The sequence below is a fragment of the Mandrillus leucophaeus genome, unplaced genomic scaffold (assembly GCF_000951045.1).
Source record: "Mandrillus leucophaeus isolate KB7577 unplaced genomic scaffold, Mleu.le_1.0 Scaffold61, whole genome shotgun sequence".
Lineage (NCBI taxonomy): Eukaryota > Metazoa > Chordata > Mammalia > Primates > Cercopithecidae > Mandrillus > Mandrillus leucophaeus.
In genome coordinates, this window is record NW_012106586.1 from 1,372,172 (window position 1) to 1,383,855 (window position 11,684).

Consider the following 11,684-nt stretch of genomic DNA (forward strand, 5'->3'; position numbering starts at 1 on the left):
TTGGTCTGTGTAAAGAAAAAACAAAAATGTACCAAGACATTTTCCAGTGTGTTTAAGGCCCAGTGGTTTCAAAGTACATTTGGGGGTTATCACTCAGATGTGTATAACTTTCTAGGTGAATGGAGCCCTCCCTTCTGAGAACTTGGCAGCGCCGTGCTGTGCTCTTCCTTTCTCTTGCCACTTTTCTCTGGCCCTGTTTGGAGCGCCTGTCTTACCGCTTACCAGCCACACAGCCTGGGAAGGCAGGTCACGTGGGACAGGCCTGAGTCATGTTTGTAGGCTACTGGGTGTGTTACTTGGGATAATAGCGTTGGGATAATGAATCTCAGTGGCAGTTATTGGAGCCTTATCGGAGGGAAGAGTGACCATCTGTAACAAACACCGCTGCATTGTTGGGGATGGTGTTTGTGGCTTCCCCGTCCTTTGGGTTTTAGGAGGGATGCCTGCACTGCTAGAAGATTGTCCCGGGGAATTATCTTTTCTGCCTTTGCTTTGCTTTCAGTTAAGCTTTTCTCTTTCATTTGAGACAGCTGACTCCATCACAGCCTACCTAAGCTCCTAATTTTTCTGTACTTACATTGGGTTCCAACTGTACTTCCTCCTTTAACCGGTCTGTTTATGTGGATCAGAAGTCAAATCTGGTTGCTTTTCACAATTCTTACTTTGAATTTCAAATTCCTTCTTCTCTATCATCCATTCCCCTTCTCTTTCCGCTTATCTTGTCCAGAGTTCAGATTAGCTTGCTTTTCGTGTCTCGCAGAGAGGATGCTGTCCAGTTTCCTTCACTGTTAGACTTGAGTGGGATCTTCACAGAGACAAGCACAGGACGAATGCACACCCATGCACCGAAGTCAGTCGATGTGGGTAGACCCCTTTCAAAAAATGATGCCTGGTCTGTTACATTTCTTGAAAGCCCTTTAGTTAACCCGTAGGTATATACTATATTAGAGCATTTAGTAATAATGCCAGATAATAAGAGAGGAACGTCAAGATTAGGTACAATAATAGCTAGATATAAAAACTAGAGAAAATGCCCTTTTTGGGGGGACACAAACTTGGCAAGTTGACTTGCCATTTAGAAAGTGTTTCTAACTTACTGAAGTAATTGCTTAATTTGATTTTTTAAATTTTTACTTTTTTTTTTTTTTGGCAAATATAGTTCTTTTCTAGGAAAGAGAAGCAAATTGACCCAGTCTAGCCCTCTAGTGAGCTAGGCTGAATTACTCATTCTTTATCAGAGTGATACAATAATATGAATTGCTAGCAAGCAGGTTGTAAAACTAAATCATAACCATCTGTCCACATTTTTCATTAGGAAACAACCAAAAATTGAGTCCTTTAAAGGCAAGTTATAAATAAATAACATCTTGATCTGTGAAGGGGACAGCATAACCCAAATTATATGCCAACCAGCCTGTCTCAGAAGCACAGCTGAGCTGGCCAGTGAGTGGTGAAGAGAGCAGCGCTTTTGAAAACCTGCTCTCAGACAATAAGAATTCTGGATTCTGGTCGGGTGTGGTGGCTCACACCTGTAATCCCAGCACTTTGGGAGGCCAAGGTGGGTGGATCACTTGAGGTCAGGAGTTCAAGACTAGCCTGACCAACATGGTGAAACCTCATCTCTTTCTCTACTAAAAATACAAAATTAGCTGGGTGTGGTGACATGCCTGTAATCCCAGCTACTTGGGTGGCTGAGGCAGGAGAATTACTTAAACATGGAAGATAGAGGTTGCAGTTAGCCTATATCATGCCATTGCACTCCAGCCTGGGCAACAGGAGTGAAACTCCATCTCAACAACAGCAACAAATTATGGATTCTGCTTGTCAATAAGGAAGCAAGTAAAAAGTGTCACAGATGTGCAAAATTGGTCCTTGTTTATACCAGAGTTTACCATGAGAATAAAGAAAGGCCAGGCGCGGTAGCTTACGTCTGTAATCCCAGCACTTCGGGAGGCTGAGGTGGGCAGATCACTTGAGCCCAGGAGTTTGAGACCAGCCTGGCCAACATGGTAAAACCCCATCTCTACTAAAAATACAAAAAATTAGCCAGGAGTGGTGGTGCATGCCTATAGTCCCAGCTACTCAGGAGTCTGAGATGGAAGGATTGCTTGAGCCTGGGAGGCAAAGGTTGCAGTGAGCCAAGATCACACCACTGCACTCCAGCCTGGGCAACAGAGCCAAGACCTCCTCTCCGCTAAAAAAAAAAAAAAAGAGAGAGAGACTGAAAAGTTAGAGATATGAGTGAGGAATAAGATACTTAAATTTTGAAAATAAATGTCTTAGTGATAAATCCAGCATGCTACATTTTCCCTTTTACCACAAAACAAACTAAGGACTATTTTAAAAGAAATGTTGAGTTCTAAATGAACACTTTCTAGCACAGAAACACCGTCTCTTCCCCATACGATCAAGGTTACTGCTCTTCCCCTACTCAGGTCCATGTCAGGAGCTTTGCCAGGGCAGGAAATTGACAAAAGCAGAGCATATCCTAGCTAGCCACTGGGGAGCAAGGTTAGCATCCTTGGGGTGGACCATCCACATAGGTAAGCTGTAGTTTTCATAAGCATCTGCAGGCTGCCCGTGGGCATCTCGTCTCATGCCTGGCCTTGTGCACACTGAGCTGGGTGCTGGGCCTCCCAGGAACCCCCGGGGTCCAACAGCACATGCGAGTGACCCTGCAGGAACGCTGCTACCTCCTTGCTAAGCCCGAGAGAATGGGGAAGACCACAGCTCCCAACGGTCTTAGGGGACCTCATGGGGGCTCTTCTTGTGAACAGATCAGTGCATCTTTCTGCTGCTGTCTGCGGGGAGTGACAAGAGCAAGGGGCTTCCACCCACACGGCCACCAAGGGGAGCCATCCCCACCTGCCATCCCCAAAACAGCCCCCAGAACCTCACTTGCTTTCTTACTCTGGTAGATGGTTTCTGCACAGAATTGAGGTTGGTCTGCATAAAGAAAAAACAAAAATGTACCAAGACATTTTCCAGTGTGTTTGAGGCCCAGTGGTTTCAAAGTACATTTGGGGGTTATCACTCAGGGGGTGACATTCTTTCCCTGTCAGCCGCTCTGGTTTCTTCTGTTTGATTTTGTACTGAGTGTATACATCCCCTTAGGAATGGAAAAGATTTACTTATTTATGTATTTATGTACTTTTCCCTGTTGAGGGATTAGTATTGGTTGTAAAACCACATCAACTCACCATTATGATACTTTGATGAGCTTAAAATTTTTGGGAAATGCTATAAGAGGGGCCACAAGGGCTTAATCCACCAGTGTTGTCTCAGGAAATGTCCACGGTGCTCCGAAATCTTTCTGAATTGGATTTTATTTTATTGTACTATTATTTTTTATTTTCTTTAGAGACAGAGTCTCACTCTGTTGCCCAGACTGGTCTCCAACTCCTGGCCTCCTGCCTTGCCTTTCCAAAGTACTGGGGATTACAGGTGTGAGCCACCACACCTGGCGTGAGTTGGATTTTAAACATGCTGTTGGTTTTGAAGATACTTCCTTGGTTTTGATCCATTTAACAAACACATACATCCCTATTATAAATGAGGCACAGTAGTCCCAGAGGCTGGGCGGGTCTGAGGAAGCTACAGAGTTCCCACAGAGCTGCCAGTGTGGCGGATGAATAGGAAAGGCCACCACAACTGCACGCATGCCGAGTATCAGCGGGGAGCATGTCAGTCGGATCTGGGCTGTCCCAAGCCCTCATGGAGGAAATGACCTCAAATGAGGCTTGAGGGATGAAGGGAGTTAGATTAAGTTTGTTGTTAGGGGGAGTGCGTTCCAGGCAAAAGTGGAGGCCAGAGAAAGGAGAGCACATCTGAGAAGTTGAGAGGAGAGTAGCCCAAAAGAAACCCACGCTGATCAGGTCACAGTGTCCTCCAGGCCTCTGTAAAGAGCTGGCAGATCCCGCAGTGTGGCCTGCGCTTGCCTTCCTGGCTCCTCTTCCCTCGTCCCACAGGTAGAGTTGTATCCTCACCAGGAGTCAAGGGCATGACCCCACCAAGCCTGTTTATGGCAGTGCTTTATTATGATGATATGGAACTGAGTTAGATAATATGTAAGCAAATAAAATGTGACTATGAAAGGAGACTTGGCATCTATGACAATGAAATAGAAGAGTTTGGAGAAACCCAGTGAAACTCAGTAAAAGTAAATTGTTAAAGAAAATTCTATCAAATTAGATGAGAATTGACAGCTTGGAAAAAATGGAAATATCAAGGAGTCTGTATTCAAATTGGTTCACCAGTGTCTCTGGTTTTATCGCTCAGTGTTAAAGAAGCCGGAACTGAAAATCATAGTGGACGCATATGGGTGTGGATTGTACAAGAGACAATGCAGAATTCTAGTCAGTTGATCGTACACAGGGAGCCTTGTCCTGCATCGTGACAAAGGTGAATGATTGCACCTATGTATGTGTTAACATGTTCATGGCATGCATGCATGGGGCTCTTTTTTTGGCTCAGGGCTTTGAGGCAGCCCGACTGCTACAAGTCAGAGGACCTCAGCTCCAGGTCAAGGCTGTAGCAGGATGCAGAGGAGGAGGCTGAGAGGTGGGCCTCCCCTAAGGTCAGGCTGCCTGGGAGGACAGAGCCTGGGCAGCTGGGAGCCACTGAGGGCTTTTGAGGGGAGTGAGATGATCAGATGTGCATTTCAGAGAGATCGTTGGCTGGATCGTGGAGGACTGGAGACCTCAGGAGTCTGTTGCCTCGGAAAATGATAGTGGCACTGGAGATAGGAAGAACTTCGAGGTCGAGGTAATTGGATGTTTGGGGCCAGGGAGCAGCCGTCCGTGCTGCCTCTGATGCCTGGGTGACAGGGAGCCTAGGAGACGAGCATGTAGGTCAGTTGGGGAGCTTACTCCATTCCAGGCAGGTCAAGTCAGAGCTACGCGTGGGCAGCTCGATGAAGATGATATCACCACATCGTTGATTTTGAAGCTCTGATTTTGAGGAGAGGGACCCAAAGCTAGAGGTGAAGATTCGGGAGTCATCAGCAAAGTGGTTCCTAAAACTCTAGGAAGGAGCGAGATGAGGGGGAATAAAAACTAGAAGAGGATCTTTTGAACCATGCTCTGGGGACCAACATTTGGGGACCAGTGAAGGCAAAGAAATTCACAAAGAAAATAGAAAAGAAGTAGCCAGGCAGGTACGCGGTGTCCCCGATGTCCAGGGAGGCCAGGGCTTCCAGGTGGGAGTGGCTCACACTGTCAAATGCACAGAAGCGTAGACAGGAAAATGCCCACTGGATTCAGCGGCAGGGAGGAGCTTAGTGACCTTAAAAAAACAAAACAAAACAAAGTTTCAGTTCAGCAGTTCAGTGCTAGGGCAGGGCCAGAATGCCATGGGGGGATGTTGGGGGGGAGTTGTCTTAAAATTGAGGTATTTTGTCTATTTTGCTTAAGCCGTGTTGATGGTTTTCTGATTTTATAGCTGAAAATATCCCATAAAGGCTCAGGACTAATGAAAAACAATTTGTTAGGCTACGATATAAAAAATTATTTTGTCTGTATATTACCAGTATCTGAAAGCTTATTGGTATGAATGTGTCAGCATTTATTCTTACTAAATGTTTTTCAAAGAGATGGTAAGAATACACATCAGAAAGTTGCATTCCTTGATTTAGAATTGATATTAATCCCCAACATTTAGGAAGTAGGTGGATTTAATCATCGTAAGTGCTTATATTGTTTCAAATTTGATTTTTTAAATGAAATTAATTGAATTATGAGAAATTACTGAAGGTTATTTCTTTGAAAAATCTTGTAGTAAAGAAATGTATTCAAATTATTTGGATTTATTTTTTTTGTTTAAAACAAAGTTTTTTGGTTTTTGGTTTTTGGGTTTTTTTTTTTAACTCTTTCGTGATTGTTAAAATCCTACTTCTGATTTGTTGGGATAACAAATTTTTGCACTGATTGCTTGATCAGATCACACCATATTTCTGATTTTCCTTAGGACTGTCAATAGAATAAGGCAATAAGAATTCTTGATTCATAGCCTAAGTGCATCACAAAAGGGAGGTTACTCGTATGATTATTCTGGCCTTATTCTGTCCTAATTATTAGGAAAGTTAATGTTCTTATTAATAGACCTTTGGGTCAAAAAGTGCGAGTGTAATCCCAATCCTTGGGCAAGTCCCTTAAAGTCGTCTTGTCTTTATCTGTAATGGGAGAAATGAATATCATCTGCCCCACAGATGTGGAAGAATGACCTGGCACACAGTAAGTGTGCAGTAACTATTACTCATTAACTAGGGAAGCATTAACTACACAGGCAACAAGGGCAGTGGCGAGCAGGAAACTGTTTACATCCAGAGTTCTGAGTTACTGATGTAACTGCACTAATCAGCAATGTAGCTTAGACAAGTCATTTAGTCTACTTAGTAAAGTCCTAGAGTACTTGGAGTCTATATGGAATAATACACTGTTTAATTATTATCCAAATATAAGTTAAGCAAATTTAAAATGCGTGTGTTCAGGTTATTAAAAAAAAAAAAAAAAACTTGATTGGATGTTTTTTATAGATTTTCTGGGCCCCAAATTTTAGGTATTGTCTAACGATTTTTCAATGTGTCACCCAGAGACTCCACTAAATTTTTTGTTAAAAGGAAGGAAAACAAGAGAAGCCATAGCAGGTGTTGAGGTGTGTGTGATGCCTTTGAAAAATGACTTTAAGCATCCCATAAAATCTTCCTGTTCTCTTGTTTTTTGAATTATCTCTGTCTGCTTCTGCATGTTACTCAAATCGATTTTCAAATATTTTCTTTCAATAAAGAATCAGAGGGAAAATAGGAACTCAGGATTCACTTGCTTGGTGCCTGTTGCATGGTAACAGCAGAGCTGTCAGGAAAGCTGGTTGGAGAATTGGTGATGGAGCACTTGGATTGTTAGGTGGGGATGCCCTGAACCTTGCTGCGTTCCCTTCTCACCCCACATCTCACTTTATACTCATGCCAAGGAATATTGGCCGTTGATTATACACTCATCCCTGGCTGTCTGCGGGGGGTTAGTTCCAGGACTCCACAGACATCAAACTCCAAGGCTGTGCAAAAGTCCCTGATATAAAATGGCCTAGTCCTTGCATATAACCCATGCCCAGCCTCCATGTACTGTAAGTCACCTCTAGATTATTTAAAGACCTAATATCAATACAATGTAAGTGAATGCTATGTAAATAGTTGTTATACTGCATTGTTTAGGGAGTAGTTACAAGAAAAAAGTCTATACATACTCAGTACGGCCACAGTTTTTTAAATGTTTTCAATCAGCGGTTGGTGGAGTCCACAGATGTGTAACCCACAGGTACGGAGGGCCAGCTGTATTTAGAAAACAAGATGAATCAATGCACTTATCGGGACTCACAGCAAGTGTTTTCCTGACTGCTGAGACTGCCTGTAGTCAAATGCCTGTTTCTGACTGCTCTGAGACAGCCTGGATTCCACAGCATCCAAAGGAATTTAGAAATTATGAAAGGCTTCTGTACGCAGGAACAAGGACTGCAAATACGGCCTTTAGTGACGTGTCGCCTGCAAGTCTTGGAGATTGTGTTAGCTCCATAGCAGTTATCTTAGCTGGTGTTTCATGCCTCGTTGTTGCCTACCATCGAGATGTTTTTAGAAGGAATATAGTGTTCTATTTCTGTCTCAGAAAAACATCATAAAGTATTAAACTTTTTTTTAGCAAACTCATGAAATTTCATCTTTTAGCAGTTAAAACATTCTCAGTTCTTAACTGCTAGAGTTAAAAAGTAAAAGTTATTGAAAATATCATCTGTCTTACTGCTAAGCTTCAGAAATTGGATTTTAAAAGAAGAAAGAATACTAAAAGTCAGAGGAAGGAGAGCGAGAGCGCTAAACGTCTAGCGAACCACCGCCAAGAGCCAGTAGCACTCTGTACGTATTCCTGGCCTGATCTTACAGACAAGGTCAGGCCTTAGAAATACTCAGTAACTTCTCCTAGCTTGGCTAAGCAAGATGTAGTGAGTAGACAGTGGAGTTAGCATTCAGATGAGATCAGACTGGAAAACACAGATTGCTTTCCATTCTACTCAGTTTCCCGTATGTTTTCTCCATCACAAAACACAATATCGTGTAATTGATTTGCACAAAGATATGCCTGTTGGCAGTTTTAAAGACCACGTCCCAATAACTGCCTTCTATTAAAACAAAAAAGTTATATTCCTCCAATCCCTATTGTGTTCTTGTTATGTTTGAAATGTGCTCGGTCCTAAGGATCTGACAATAACCAGGTAAATACAGAAAAGAAGTGAAATCTGTACTAGGTCCTGAAGGGTGAACAATCCACGTGTGCTTACAGAGAACAAGAACACAATGGCCTTCAGCTGAAGACGGCGCCTGACCTTTTAAAGAACGATTTTATATTTGTTTCTGCATTAATCAAAGTTCTAGTCCGTGCCCAGGTCCAGAGTATCTTGTTTGGAGCTGTGTTTGGAGAGGGTGGGATATTGAGTAGGGGGGAGCGATGAAGGGGTTCATTGACGCCGCCAAGAGCACATATTCGCTGGTTTTGTGTGTTCAGGGCTGCATTGCTCCCGAGTGAAAAGCAGTCGCTCTGAAGGCATGAAGAGAGGCCCTTTTTCTTCAGAGCTGTCTTGAAGCAGGCCGGGGCGGGCCTCACAGAGTTTGCCCTTGTGCTTCAGGCTCCATTTCCTGCGCTGGGTGTGATGGGGCCCGCCCCTCCTGTGGTGAAGAGGCTGTGGCTGCTGAGTGGCTTTTCAGCCTGCCTTTGCCCAACAGGAGTCGGCCTGCCGAAGCAGCGTCCACCCTGCTCATCAGTTTGTGCTAGGACGTGCCGTGCCCTGTGTTACTTTCAATGCCTTTCGGGTTTCTTTGGAAAGCAGCATCACTGCGACCTGTGGATTAATGATCGTGTTTGTCTTTAATCCATTCAGAACAAAGGGGTCACTCTGGGTACTCGGTTATTTATGGGAGTGGACATTGGCCTGAATAACTGATAGCAAGTGTAGCAAATTGTTTCCTGTGAAGGATTTTCCCATCCCAGCTTTAGAACGTGCAGCCCTGTCTCAGCTGTGGGAGATGGCCAGTGATGTCCACAGGTCCTGGCTGTGTCACTCCTGATTCTGAGTAGTCATTGTCCATACGGGAATTGGGATCATGGCTCATTCCAGCCCGTGGCAACCTTGGTTCTTGGCTGATGTGCCCGTCCTTCAGCACATTTCCTAAAGCTGATAGCCGTGCTTTCCCAGGGAACAGCATGACTCTCGCCTGGGGCCTGCCCCTCTGCCTAGCACCTGTCCTGTAGTTCTCGGTAATGGGGTCATATCAAAGTTAATGGGGACATAAAGTTCCAAGGATATTCCTGGGTTCTGGATATGTCTGTACCATGAAGGGAGGCCGCTCTTTACAGAAGCTGCAGCAGGTGGGAAACTTTGGTGCTGGTCATCTCTCTGCACTTAATTAGGAGGTGGTCATAGAAGAAAATATCTACCATGTCATACTTAAGAAGCTAACAGAAATGTGGAGCTCAAAGGAACCTTAATGGCCACTCAATCTCAAGAACCTTAATGAACCTTCTCAGTCTCCAGAAATCCTCTTGGGAGGTCAAGTGCTGACTACTGTTCCGAGTTTGAGACACTGCTACTAACTTGCCTCCCCAATAACTTTATGACATTTCTTTCCCATATATATGTAAATATATATGGGTTTTGGGACCAGCTTAGCAGAAATAACTTTCTGTATCTATAGAATAAAAATGATCATAACATCCTCTGTGTTTTCAACATCTATTTTTAAAAATTAATTTTAGTTTTTATAGAGATAATGTCTTGCTCTGTCACCCAGGCTGGAGTGCAGTGGCCCAGTCATAGCTCACTGCAGCCTCGAACTCCTGGGCTCAAGGGATTCCTTCACCTTAGCCTCCTGAGCAACTGGGACTCAAGACATGTCACCAAGCTGGGCTAATTTTTTTATTTTTTGTAGAGATGGGGTCTTACTCTGTTGCTATGGCTGGTCTCAAACTCCTAGCCTCAAGTAATCCTCCCACCTTGGCCTCTCAAAGTGCTGGGATCAAGGCATGAGCCACCACACATAGCCCTCAGTGTTTATTTTGTCCTCTCTGATTTCTCAACTTTTCATGTTAATATGTAAGTTGGCTATCTCCACTCCTACCTGTGGATCTGATCCCTTTGCTTAATCCTTTCAGTGTTGCCAGTAATTGATGATGGTCATTTCCCAGTCCCAGTGAGGTAATGGTATCTTATCCAAAGAGAAGAGATTAATTTGGGGGTTGGATTTTCCTTTTTTATTTTCAAGGCAGGGCTTCCCTCTGTCACACAGGCTGGCATGCAGTGGTATAGTCTCAGCTCTCCGCAGCCTCAACCTCTCAGTCTCAAGTGATCTTCCCACCTCAGCCTCCCAAAGTGCTGAGATTATAGGCATGAGCCACCAATGCCCAATCAGGATTTTAAGACTTCCTTGAACTATGGTTTAGGTTTTTATTGTAGCATTCTTTTGATCTGGTAAATGTAGGCTCTGATCACTAAAAAAAAATTTAAGCTAAAAGTCACAGCTCCTTCTTCTGTCATGACCCTTTCTACATTAGTAGTAACTTCTTCCAAAACCATCTTAGAAGGGTGGCTGGCTGATGTGCCCATCTTTGAGCGCATTTCCTAAAGTTGGTGATTGTCCTTTGCCACAGAATAGTGTGACTGTGTTCCCTGGGCTCCTCCATCTAGCACATGTCCTGTAGTGCTTGGTAATGGGGCCATATCCAAGCTGGTGGGGACATAAAAGGGTGTTGGGTCACATCCTTTGAGAAGATGCCTCATTTCAAGGCAGTCTTTATTTATTTACTTGTTTTCCTTCTTTTTATTTTGTTTTGCATACACAGTAATCTCTAGTGAATGCCTCTGGTTTAAGATCCTATAATCCCATGCATGTTAGTCTAGTGTCCTGACCCCATCTCTGGATTGAGAGAAAGTGCTTGGGAAACAGAAACTATCCTCTTGTACCAGATGCCAATGAAAAGTGAAAGTGAGCAAACAGACCCTACCAAGTTCTAAGAAAATGAGGCCAAGAGAGCTTTTTGAAAACTAACGATTTTAACAACAACAACAAAAACTTTATAGAGAATGAAAACACTGGATTTTATTTGCCTCCTTCTGGAATTTAGGCTTTGTTGGGATGGATAACCTTGAGAATTAATTCCTACTTTCTGCTGCTTTGTATCTGAGTATTATGCATTTTACCTTAGTCAGAATGACTAAGCTCAAACCCACCCATTCATTCCATGGTCTTCGCTAGTTTCTCAATTGATGAGAAAAGATATCGATATTCAAGATTTTGCCTCATGGCAGTGCTTCTCCAAGTATGTTGTGTAGTTTCTTGAGTTGCCTAGAACAACACTTCTGAAACCTGAATGTGCATTTGAACGACCTGCGATGTTGTTAAAATGCTGATTCTGATTCTGCAGTCCTGGGGCAGGGCCCAGGAATCTGAATTTCTCACCAGCTCCCGGTCATGCTGCTGCTGCTGGTCCATCGGCCCTACTATGAGTAGCAAGGCCAGAGGATACCTTCTTTTGGTGTAGTAATATGTGTTGTCGTGAAAAGAGAGCATCATGGCCAAACACGGTTGTTAAATTCTCTGTTAAACAAGATGGCACAGCTGTCAGTGCGAACTTCTTAGAGCCTGTGAT

At 43.6% G+C, this 11,684-nt stretch overlaps 1 protein-coding gene across 3 annotated transcripts in view; it reads left to right on the plus strand.

The window, feature by feature from the left end:
• The window catches only part of SPATA13 (spermatogenesis associated 13), a 94,874-nt gene that overhangs the window by 33,966 nt on the left and 49,224 nt on the right, over positions 1–11,684 (plus strand). The gene's annotated exons all lie outside the window — the stretch shown is intronic.